Genomic DNA, 12,631 nt, shown 5'->3' with positions numbered 1-12,631 from the left:
TGGAAGAAGTGAGGGAGTTGTGGGACTATCTGGGGGAGGGCATTTCAGAGTGAGGGGACAGTAAGTACAAATGCCCTGGGGTAGCAGTGTGTCTGGTGTTTCCTGAGGAATGGAAGCCACCTGTCTGGGGTGGCATGAGCAAGGTGGAGAGTGTTAGAAGGTCAAGAAGGACCAGGAAGACTGGGGGTTAGATTGTGGAGTCCTTGTCGGCCGCTTTATCCTTGATGAGGACTTTGGCTTTGACCCCAAGGAGGCGGAGAGCCATTGGAGCGTTCTGATCAGAGAAGCACGATCTGATCTATTCTTAGAGGGACCACAGTGGCTGCTTTGTTGAGAAGGGCAGAAGCAGGGAGACCAGTGAGGAGGCTACCATGACGGTCCAGGTGAGAGATGTGGGTGCTTAGATTTGGGGGGGCAGTGGTGGAAGCGTGAGAGGTGGTTGGCTTCTGGATGTGTTTCAGAGGTAGAAACAACAGGCTGCACTGATGGATCAGATGTAGGGGAGATGGAGATGGACATTAAGAGAGAGATTTAGAGAGAGAGGGATTTGAGCCACTGAAAGGATGGAGTCTCCTTCAGTCAGGTTGGGCAGACTGGGTGAGTGGAACATTTGGAGGGATCAGGAGTTTAGATCTGGGGCATGCTAACTTGAGATGCCCGTTAAATGCTGCAGGTGAGTAAGATGCAACCCCTGCCTCCAGGGAACTCAGAGTCTAGCCTGGAGAAACCATCCAGGACATACCTTAGTGACAATCTGATGTGTTAAAGATGCCATAGAAGGGTGAACACAGCATTGCAGGCCACCTGGAGCACCTGGAAAGGTGAAGGAGCCTTCACAGAGGTGACAAGTTGAATGCTCTTTGAAGGAAGATCAGGTAAAGGATCGGGGGAAGGCATTTCAGGCAGAAGGAACAGCAGGTGTGAAGGCAAGGAGGCATGGCAGAGCTTGGAGAGTGCAGGTGAACCTGTAGTTTCCTGCAGCTGCAACGTGAGTGGTGGGCGTGGGCACTGTGGGTTGAGATGAGGTTTGAGAGGCGGCCATGCTGGGCAGTTCAGACTCTCCCCCGGAGGCAGTGGGGAGCCAGTGATGGTTCTAGATCAGAGGAGTGAGATGGTCAAAGTGCCTTTTTGGAAGGTCTGCTCTGCCAGTCAGGAGGCCTCCCTCTGACTCACAGGTGGAAGGCCAAGATGTGCAGCCAGGACAGCGTTTCTCAACCTTACGTTCATTCTTGTTCCACGTTTTACACTTTCTTTTCCTAACTGCCCCTCCCTTCATGAAATCTTAACTCCACAGATACACTATGTATCTGTTTACACACATGATGTACATCTGTGCTTTCTACACAGTTAGATTTTTTTTTTCTTGCGTGTGCTAGGATGACAGTGACCTTTTAGGCTGAGCACTTTCACGTAGAGCCTGCCTGAAGGTGAGTTAAACCATGGCCCTGGGACCTGGGGGCCTGGCATCTACCCTCCTCTCTAACCGACTTGTTGGCTGTGGGTCTTTGCTGACTTGCTTAGACTTTCTGTGCAATTTAATTTCCTTCACAGAGTACCTGCTATGCCCTGTGCCTATGCTGGACCCAGGACTGCAGGCCTGATTGGGGCCTGGCCCCCGATTTCTATGAGCTTATGGCCTGGGGGTGGCAGAGGGAGGAGACAGGCATTGTCCAAGGCTGACAATGATGGGATGCCAGGGTGTCAAAGTCCTGGGGTGACACAGAAAGGCTGAGACTGCAGAAAGGTTGGGTTCCCGGTGAGAACTCTAGTTTTTTGTTTTTAAATAAAAGTCCAGTTATCAAGAAAGGTGATCACCCCGTACATTGTTGGTGGGAATGTAAAATGGTACAGCCACTCTGGAAAATAGTTCAGCAGTTATTTTCAAAAGTAAAGATGGATTGACCGTAAGACTTACCAGGAGACCCAGGAATTGCACTCTTGGGCATTGATCCCAGAGAAAAGAAGATTTATTTTCACACAGGAACTTGTACAAGAGTGTTCATAGCAGCCTTATCTGTAATAGCCCCGAACTGGAAACTAACCAAATGTCCTTCAGTGAGTGAGTAAATAAACAAATTGCAGCACATCCATCCCACGGAACATTACTCAGCAAAAAAAAAAAAAAAAAAGAACCACTGCTGATACACACAATAGTTTGGATGGACCTCAAGGAAATTGTGCTGAGTCAATAAGGCCAATCTCAAAAAGATACATATTGCATGATTCCATTTATGTAACAAATGTATCTCCAGAGATGGAGAACAGATTAGTGGTTATCAGGGATTAGGGATGGAGGGCAGATGGGTGTGTCTAGTAAGAGGCAATGTGACCGGTGTCTAGTGATGGTGCAGTTAAATATCTTGATTGTGGTGTTTATGCCAGGCTACACAAGTGAACACACACACACACACACACACACACTTACGGGTGCATGCAGAACTAGTGAAACCTGAGTCAACGATGGATTGTGCCATGGTCAGTTTTTTGGCTTTGATATTGTACCCTAGGACCATGCAAGGTGGGTAAGTGTTAACACTGGGGGAAGGGTGCACGAGACGTCCTTGTACATTTCTTTGCAACTTCCTGTGACTCTATGATTATCTCAGAATAAGAAGTTTAAAAAAAAATTCCAGTAAGGGTTACAAGGTGGCTTACAGATGATATGGTTGGAAACCTCCCCTTCTTATGTCCCCTACACTTTGTGGTCTGCATCACCTGTTGCCTTGCTCTCGCCTGTCCGTGGCAGGTCCCAGGAGATCAGAAACACACCTGGGACGTTCCTGAGTCAGGAGCCCCATCAGAGCAGCCAGTGCCAAACTCAGCAGGACTGGGAGACCCAGAACTGGCTGTTCCTCTCTTCCCTGCCTTTGCTTGGGCTCTTTACTTGTCCAGGCTGCCTTTCTCCTTCCCCGCCTCCCCCTGCCCCCTCTTGGTGAACACATGCCGATCTTTCCTGACCCAGCTCGAAGCTCACTTCCCCTTCCAAGCCTTTCCCCAAGCCCAGGTAAAACTGACCCCTTCTCTCCCTCCGGTCCTTTCCAGGGGTTGAAAATGTAAATGCCTTGAGTGGCCTGGAAGGAAAAGTGGATGCATGAGTGGGTGGGAATATTACAGGGTTGGCAAAGGCAGCGGACAGGGAGACGGTGGCCCCCTGGGCACCTTGTAGCCTGTGAGGCTCGGCCACCACAGGTCCTCACTAAACAGCATGGCTCTGATCAGCTCCAGCTGAGGGTCACCGAGGGGAAATGTGGACCCAATGTTGCCACAGTTTCTGATTTTTACCAGAGAAGGCCAAACTCCCATATTTTAATGGAAATCCTCCAGATGTTTAAATGTTGGCCAAAAAAAATTCATCATTTTTTACAGCTCTAGCCAACATCTGCAGGTTGGATTCAGCTCATGGGCTGCCAGTTTTCGACCGTGGTTGTATGTATTTCTATTTTGGTATTTGTAATCATTGATTTTCCTTCACTATTTATGTTGTCCTCCTCATTAGCCTTGGGGGAATGGTCATGCCGTAGTCACAGCTGTATCCCCAGTGGCTGATCCAATGCTTTGCATATAGAGAATGCTTCACCAATGTTAGTTGAATGAATGAGTTGGAGTGTTAGAAGCAAGTCAGGGACCTGCAGAGGGGTCTGAAGATTCTAGAAGGGAGCCAGGACCTGTCAGCTGGGGGGCAGCCAGTGTGTCTTCAGGAGGTAGGGCTGAGGGCGCAGACTGTGTCTGTCCTTGACCTTGCTGAGGCTGGTCGCGGTGATTGAAATTCTGCCACATCCTTTGCATGCTTTTGGAAGCGAGGACTCGGGGAATGTGCAGCCCACTGGGCCTTTCATACGAATGAGGCTGGCCCCAGGCACAGAACCAGGCAGCAACTGGGCTTTGGGGGGCATAGGAGGAAGCAAGAATTTTAATAAGTTTAATAAAAATTGGAAGTAAAACCCACAGTCCTGGAACTGCTTGGTTCTAGTGGTTTTAACCTACTTAGCAGAGTGGGTGTAGCAACGGATGCCAGGGGCTCAGGGGCCTGGTCTCTGGGGAAACATGAGGGGGGCCAGGCAGTGGCCCAGGGGAAGCTGGACCCTGAGGGACGTGGCCGGGAAATGGAGGTTGTGCATATCATCCTTTATATCTGAACTGTGACTAAAGCAGTAATGTTAAGACAGCCTAGGAAAAACATCAGTTTCCTAACATTAACAATAGGAATGGTTCATAAAACCCTGCAGCTCTATCCTGATGCTGCATGGCGCTTATCTTGTGTGGTCCTAAATGGATTCGTGTAAAATAGTTCTACTTCCTCAAAAGGTACCACTGACCATGTTGCAGATGCTGCAGTTGCCCTTCAAACCAGATGTGTATTTAACTCTGTGTTGTATACCTTCTGGTTCCTTTAGCCAAGATGCCTAGTCCATAGTCCAACTTGTTTTTTCTCCAATTAATCACATCCTGGGATTGATTATAAATCCAGTATTGCATGTCTTGTGCATAACTGTTGTAAAGAATCTTATTTTATGTACTATATGGATGAGAATAGTGTACGTTGCCATGTAATGTAAAAAAGAAAAATCGACATAAATAACGCAGACAACTAAGTGTTATACCAACTAAAACAATAAATAAACCTTGAACAGTGAAACAAAACAAAACAAAACACAACACCCCTCACTTGCCTCTGCTCCTCCATGGCTCGCAGACACAGCTGACTCCCCGTGGCCTGAGGGTCCCCCCAGCCCTAATGTCTACTCTCAGCACCCGGGGAGCCCCAGTGGGGGCACCTGCCTGAGTCCCAGGCCTTCCTTGGAAGAGGGGCTGCAAAACCCAGTCCCGTCCGAGGGAGGAGCAGAGGAGAAAAGCTGAAGGTCTTAGGCACAGGGGCACCAGGGCTGATAAGAGCAAAGGCAGTGGTGTCCGGCCCCCCCGCAGTGATGCTCGAGCGACACATCCTGTCCTCCAAGAGCGCCCCAGGCAATCCCAGCCTCTCACCCCGAGGGAGCTCTTAGCGCCGCCGGAGGGTGACTGGGGCAGCCCCTCGACATCCAGCTCCGGGCTCGTTGCACTGTCTCCCTCCAGCTCTGTCCTCCCATCACCCTGGCCGTGTGTGGCCGGGTCCCAGTCTTGAAGGCTCCCATCTTAGCTCCTGTCCCAGGACAGAAGTGGGCCCACTGGGGCTTGCAGTCCATTGGCATCTGGGCCCCTCTGAGTCCCCCTGAGCCAGGTCAGCAAGGGGGCCCGCGGAGAGACCCCCAGAGCCAGCATCACTCACGAAGGAGGAGGGGCTGATGGTGCTCTGCCCCTGCCTCCTCACAGCTCGTAACCCCACCTCCCTGCCGCCATGGAGATGAGGCTCCTGCCCTCCTGGCCTCCTGGACTGAGGACAGCTGGCTTCCTTCCCATCTCCAGGCCTCTGTGCTTGCCCTCTTCTTCGCCTGGGCCTCTCTTCCCCAAATCTTCAAAAAATTCAGGTCTTGGTTTAAATGTCACCTTCCTACACATGCCTGCCCTGACTTCCTTGACCAGACTAACTACCCAATCTCTGTTTTCCTCATGCCCCCTCTTTTCCTTCACAGCATTTACTAAACTCTGAATTTTATTTTATTTTAATTTATTTGTTTTAATTAGTTTTTTTATTTGGCTGCGTTGGGTCTTAGTTGTGGCACGCGGAAGCTTTGTTGCGGCGTGCGTGATCTTTCGTTGTAGCGAGCGGGCTCTTCGCTGTAGCTCGTGGGTTTCTCTCGAGTTGTGGTGCGCAGGGTCCAGAGCACACGGGCTCAGTAGTTGCGGCGTGCAGGCTCTCTAGTTGTGGCACACGGACTCAGTAGTTGCAGCGCAGGCTTAGTTGCCCCTTGGCGTGTGGGATCTTAGTTCCCCGACCAGGGATCGAACCCGCGTCCCCTGCATTGGAAGGCAGATTCTTAACCACTGGACCACCAGGGAAATCCCCTAAACTCTAAATTTTAGATATGCTTCTGTGTTTATTTTCTATCTTCCTTCATAAGACTATCAGCTCCATGAGGGCAGGGACCTTGCTTGTCTTACATACTCCTTTATATGCTGAACCATGAAGAGAGCCCGGTACAGAGTAAGTACCTAATAAATATGTGTTGACTGAATGAATGGATGGAAAGGGCTATGATGGAATGGTAAAATGTCTGGACTTGGAGTTGGGCAGACCTGGACTCAAACACACTCCTTTCATGCTGTGCTTTGCTGGGTGGATTGCTCTACCTCTCTGAGCTTCACTTTCTCATTTGTTAAATAGGGTGTCACCAAACCTAGCCTTCTTGGGATGAGGCAAGGATTATATGAGATATGGGACAGTTGAGTGCTTTACAAACTGTAGAGTCCCCAGGGAAGGGAAGGGCTGTGCAGAGGTTTTGTTCTCTAGAGGTTCTGCAGTAAGGCATCTCATTTTCCTAGTGCACGGGCAGCTTCCCAGGCAATGAAACTAATTGGATGGTATCATAGCTTCGCTGCGGGGAAGTTGGAAGCTCAGAGCACTTAAGATCTCACCGGCCAGAAGAGTCGGATTTGCATTTCAGCTAATGTGACGGAGGCATGGAAGGGTAGCCCTGGGAGGAATGTTCTCGAGGCTGCTTATGAAGGTCTTCGCTCACTCTGTGCTGAGGTGGAAAGAGTCAGCGGGCAGGGGGTGAGGTGTGGGCCTGAAACTTCAGCCCCAAACCCACCCCAGGTTTCTCTGTGAAGGCCAGGGTCCCTCATGGGCCAAGTGGGAGCGGAAGTGGAGGCCCACTGCATGAGACCTGAGTACAGTGACTATTCCTGCTTATAACTTGGGCTCATGTAACTAGATATTCCTGGGATAATGAGAAAGTGAGAGAGAGAGAGAGAGAGAGAGTGCCAGACACAGAATGAGAGTCAAAGGCAGAAATAGAAGAAAGAGGGAGACAGAGCCAGAGGTAGAAAGAGAAAAAAGCCAAAAGGAGGGGGTCTGCCTAGCGGCCCCTATGAACACGTACCCCAGAAGGACAGTGAGATGGGATTGTCCAGCGTGCTGGCCCTGCCTCCATTGATTCAGGGCTCCCAATGCCTTTCATAACGCGAGCATCTTGCCTCAAAGAGTGTGCTTCTGGTGTTTAAAGATTCTTATCTTTCGTACCACTTGGGCCCCCAAAGTTTAGCCAATTCCTTCTTCTGGTGCCCAACCCAAGAGAGAAAATCTGTTGCTAGGCAGGAGGAAAGCTGGCCTTGAACTCCAGAGGGAAAGGGTGTGCTCTCCAGGATGGCATGCCCTGGGGGATTCCCAAGCATCTCACACACACACACACACACACACACACACACACACACACACACACACACCAGCCTTCAGCTCCCTTGGGTGCCACACGCCCCACTCTCACCTGACTCAGCATTTCTCAGCCTGGGCATTCTTCCTCCACCACTATAGCCACATCCATATGCCATTATTTACTTAGCATTTTTTACCTCTTAATCACTCACTTGTTTTGAAATTTAAATTTATCCAGCAAGGAAGCTTCAGATCACTTTTGGAAATAAAAAGCCAATATCCCTTGCAGTAAATAGAAGGGAATTGTAAATCTGTAAAAATAAAAACATTACCATTGTAAAGACGTTTATGTAGCATTTAAAACGGTGGTCTCACCCGGGGGTGATTTTGCACTCTCAGCTCCCTCCCCACCCCCGGGGCCATTTGGTAACATCTGGAGACATTTTGACTATTTATTTATTTATTTATTTGGCTGTGCCGGGTCTTAGTTGTGGCATGCGGGCTTCTTATTTGCGGCATGCGGACTTCTTAGTTGCAGCATGCGTGTGAGATCTAGTTCCCTGATCAGGGATCGAATCCAGGCCCCGTGCATTGGGAGCGTGGAGTCTTAGCCATTGGACCACCAGGGAAGTCCCAACATCTGGAGACGTTTTGGGTTGTCACAACTAGGGGAGCCGGGAGGTGAATGCTCCTGGCATGTAATGAGTAAATAACCTGCCATGCACAGGGCAGCTCACCCCCGCAGCTAAGGGTTATCTGGCCCCAGATGCCAATAGTGCTGAGGCTTAGAACTCCTGATCTAGAATAAGCTTGAGCACCCCAGGGAGGTATGCCCCATACTTGGGCAGCTCTGACCTGGTTAACTGCGTCTCATCCTTCAGGCTCAGCTGGAACACCCGCCCCAGGGATGCCTTCCCTGACCCCCGGAACAGAGGACTCCAGATGTCAGGTCCTATGGCCCCTGACCCTCCCACCTCCTAACTCTCTGACCCTTGGCAGTTGTTTTCTGCTTGTGTCTGTCTCCCCAACTAGACCTTCAAGCAGGCAGGGGCCACGTCTGTCTCATTTATCTCTTTCTCCAGCCCCTAGCACAGTGCTTGCTCATAGTAGGGGCTCCATTGTTACGTGCGGAAAGAAGGAAAGAAGCAATGAAGCAAGGAAGGAAAGAAGGAAGGTTTGGGCAAAAAAAAAGATGTGGATTCTGTTCCCGGATTCCCCACTGTCGGTCAGGCACGTAACCTCTCCTTGGTGAACTTTTTTTTTTCTCACTTGTGAGATGGACACCGTAAGGGGAGTCTGTCCCCATCAGAGAAACAGCAGGTGTAAAAGTCCTTGGCAGAGGGAAAGCCCTCGGTAAAGGTTAGGGGCATCCATAGGTAGAAGGGGGATCGCTGGAGAGATTGGGGCTCATTCTCTCATTCATTTATCTACCACCATTGTCAAGAGCCTGTATTCCTCTTGTCCCAGGGTAAGTTTTAGTTACATCCCCTTTCATCTCAAAGGTGTCCTGGCTTGGGCACTCAGTGATACGGTCCCTCTCACTCTCAGCCACTGTATCTAGTAGGGCAGTGGAGAGGTGAGCAGTAATTAAGGCTCAAGAGGGCCGTCTGCCCTGGCTGTCATCTCCTCCACCCTATCATCTGATCTCCTCCACCCTGTCATCTGATCTCCTCCACCCTGTCATCTGATCACCTCCACCCTGTCATCTGATCTCCTCCACCCTGTAATCTGATCCTTGCTCCCACTGCTGCGGACCCTGCACTAAGCGCTCAGGGATCCTCAGGGATCTCCGTTTAGCAGCAGGGCCTAGAGGCTGCAGGTGGGGCTGGCTGGGAGCCTCTCAGAAGGTGCCACATGGCAGACATGTGGCTGGGAACATCATGCCCAGGTGAAGCCGAATCCGGCCTCTGTACCCCAACACCAGATTAAATCTCGGAGACAGTTTGGGGTGAAGTAGAAAAGAATAACTTTGCTGCTTTGTTAGGCAAAGGGGGCCACAGCAGGCTAAGGCCCTCAAAACTGTGTGTCCCGACCTGGAGGGGGTAGTGAGGAGTTTTACAGTAATGGTTCAAAGAGGGTGTGGTCAGCTCATGGACATTCTTCTGATTGGTTAGCGGTGAGGTAACCGGGAGTCAGCCTCATCAACCTTCTGGTTGCAACCAGTCTGGGGTCTACATGCTTGTGGGCAGCGTACAGTTAACTTCTCCCACCTGGTGGGAGGTTTAGTATCTGCAAAACAGCTCAAAGATATTCTTATGCGTATCCCTTAAGGGGGAACCGGGACCCTGCCCCAAGGCTGCACTATTGTTTCTTGACTGTTCCTCCCTTGTCTCCCCATCCGCTCCCTTCCCGATTTAGCAACTGTTTGAACCTACCCTTTGGAACTGAGGGAAGGTCATAGAGGCTGAATGAAGCCTATTTCCTGTAATCAAGAAATGGGGGACCCAGAAAGGCTTTTGTGTCCAGGAGCCCCACAGGGCCCTGCTCAGTTTCGCAGGGTCAGGGCTGTTCCCCACAGAGGCAGCCCAAGTCCAAGGCTTGGGTGGAATGTCAAGACCCCGTGCCGTGGCGCGTGGATTTCCGGGGTGGAGACATGGGAGAGGGGCAGGACGGTGACTTGGGTGTGCGTATCTGTGAAGGGGGCCTCCGGCCTCTGCCTGGGTGTCTGTGTGAGGTTCCCAGCGTGCTTTACTCAGTCCCGCCCAAGCACGGGCTGGGGGACGTTCTCCTCTTCCTCGCACCATCATCCTCTAGGCCAGAGGGCCGACCCTCCATCCTGGGGGGCTTCGGGGCATCCAGGGCTGTCACAGTGGGGTTGTCCACGCGAAGAGTCACACGGGAGTCGAGGGCCGGGACCCAGGCAGACAGCAGTCGTTCTGAACAGGAGGTACTGGCCCTGTCTGTGAGCACGTGGCCAGACTCCCAGGATGTTCCCGGTCCACTCAGATGGGGACAGGGCCCTTCGTGGAGGCCACTTCACTCCCATGTGTTCCCGGGAATAAAGAGGAGGCTGGGTCCCCTCGGGGGCTGCCCTGCTCACGCCTGCATCGTTGCATCCATTCTCTCCTGGGACCCGCTATCCTCTCCTCCTCCTCCTCTTCCTCCCACTTCCCCCAGGCGGGCAACTTTACCTGGTCTCCAGGTGGAGGGGAGGAGGAAATGGCGCTGCTTGATCATATATTCTTCCAAACCTTTTCTTCGAGCACCTGCATGTAGGCTTTTGAAATCCCCAAAGCCAGGGGTTTGATTCTTGTTTTCTCAGTCCTCTGTGATAGCCAAGGCCATCGAAGTCTTATATCTAGTTACCCTAATGAAGGAGGGTATGGGGACATACCCACTAATATAAAAAAATCATCCACCACCAAGTTGCCCCGGGCCACCCCAAGATTCACTGGGAACTGGGGGCGTGGCCTCAGGACTCATTCTAGACGCCCGCCCCCCGGGTGAGAGGGCTGTCTTAGCCCATTCATCGTCCCAGGGCTGGATGGGGGTAGCCGGGTGGACGAGGATGGTGAGGGTTCAGTAAACCTTGGTCCCTCATTGAATGCCACCTCTGATTTGGGCCACTTCACCTGAAAAGGCAAATAGAGAAATGGGCAGAATCCAATCAGGAGTGGTGCTGATAACTCAAGGGGCCCAGAAGGAGACCTTTGAAGCCAGGGCAGAGTAATTGGAATGATCTAGTGCCGAGAAGACAGAGTTGAGGGGTGACTCGGTAATTGCCAAGCTCGGGGAAGGTTCTTCTCAGGAAGATGCCAACCAGCTCACTCCCCAGCCCCCTTGTCCTCAGAGGGCAGAGCAAGAAATTAGCTTCAATTGGCGCTGGAAAGATTTAGGTTACGTGTAAGGAAGAACTTTTTAAACCCTGAAATATGCTACCAAGAGAGGCTGCGGATTCTCTGGAGAGTATCTAAAAATAGCCTGTTCTTTAAAAATAGATCTGGGCAAGCTTTAAACAGCATTAGCTTAGCTTCTTGGGGATGGTTTTATGTGCAGGCGTCTGCAGCGGTGTGGGGTCCTCTCCTGGGCCAAAGGGCAGAAGGGAGAGTCAGCCTTTAGCCCCTGTCGGGGCAGACATCTGGATGGATGTTTGAGATTTGCATAGGTAAGGGATTTCTTTTTCCATCTGCCCCCAGTTGATTGGTGTCATGAAATACCAGCCCTTAGGATCTCAGAGTTTTCTTTCTGTGGGAGGATGTTATAGGGCTGATGTTAATTGGGTCAGTCCCACCAGCTTCTCCCAGTCCGTCCCCATTCCTGAGTCAGGGCTCTCCAGTGCCCTGAGGCCTTGCTGGGAATCCATCCATCTCAGCGGTGCCAGACGTGACTCCCTCCAGCCACCTGCTCGCCCACCTCTTAATCTCAGCACCCTTGGCCTGGCCTCGACCTCTCACTGCAGCTGCCCCTCCCGGACCTCCCTGCTCCCACCTTCCTGCCAGTCCGTCCTCCACCAGCAGGAAGAGAGGGCTTTAAAAAAAGGCCGCCTGGTTCTCGCCCCCGAACTTACAATTATGCAATTCCTGCCCATTGCCCTCAGGAGAAAGCCTGAACTCCCAGGATGGCTTCAGAATTTTCCGTGCAGCCTCTTGTTTACCCTTCCAGCAGCCGCTCTCGCCACCCACATGCCCTACCTCACGGCCCATTACGGCCCCACCAAACCCCTTTGCCTGTGGGCTCTGCTAGAGCTGCTCCACTGCCTGGTCCGCCCTCCTGCTCCCGCTCAGCTTGGATGTCACCCCCTCTCGACGCCTTTCCTGACCTCCCCACCTAAACCTGGCCTAGGAGCCCGGCTAGGGTTCCCGCAGGCCCCTGGCCTCCCCCGTTGGCTGCCCTGCCACACAGTCGTCCCCAGTTTTCTGTCTCTCACCTCCCTGAGAGCATTGAAAGCCAGGTCTCTCATTCCCAGGCATATTCCCCCAGCTAGAAGGAGGCCTGGTACACAGCAGGTGCTCAGTACGTGCTCAGCGACTAAAAGTCAGGCTGCCCTAGCAGGGGTTTCCCTTTGCTACCTTTGTGCCCCACCTCATCTGGTTTCAGCTTCCTCCAGGTCCCCACCGGCCCCTCTGTCTTACGTCCCTGACATGACATGCATGGGATGTTGGCAAATCCAGGCCAGTGCCCACGTACACGGAATGTTTGTTTAGACATGAACGCTCCCCGAGTGTTCTGAGTAATAACTTCTTGAACAGCATCTTTAATGATAAACTCTATTATAAATTAATTCATCAGCTGATTCCTCTGCCATCTCAATTAAATGGAGCATGCCACTAACATAGTACATACAAACCCTGCAAAAGAGAAGAGAAGTGGGGCTGGAGGCAAGAGGAGTTCTGGAACTCAGTTGGGCCTCATTGCTCCGTATCCCTATCTGGGGGGAGGCAC

The 12,631-nt window shown here is 51.7% G+C and overlaps 1 protein-coding gene across 2 annotated transcripts in view; it reads left to right on the top strand.

Moving 5' to 3' along the window:
• The window catches only part of GSG1L (GSG1 like), a 212,168-nt gene that overhangs the window by 149,203 nt on the left and 50,334 nt on the right, over positions 1–12,631 (top strand). The window lies entirely within an intron of this gene.

This window comes from Balaenoptera musculus, chromosome 15 (assembly GCF_009873245.2).
Source record: "Balaenoptera musculus isolate JJ_BM4_2016_0621 chromosome 15, mBalMus1.pri.v3, whole genome shotgun sequence".
Taxonomy (NCBI): domain Eukaryota; kingdom Metazoa; phylum Chordata; class Mammalia; order Artiodactyla; family Balaenopteridae; genus Balaenoptera; species Balaenoptera musculus.
This window is presented reverse-complemented; position numbering and strand designations above follow the sequence as displayed.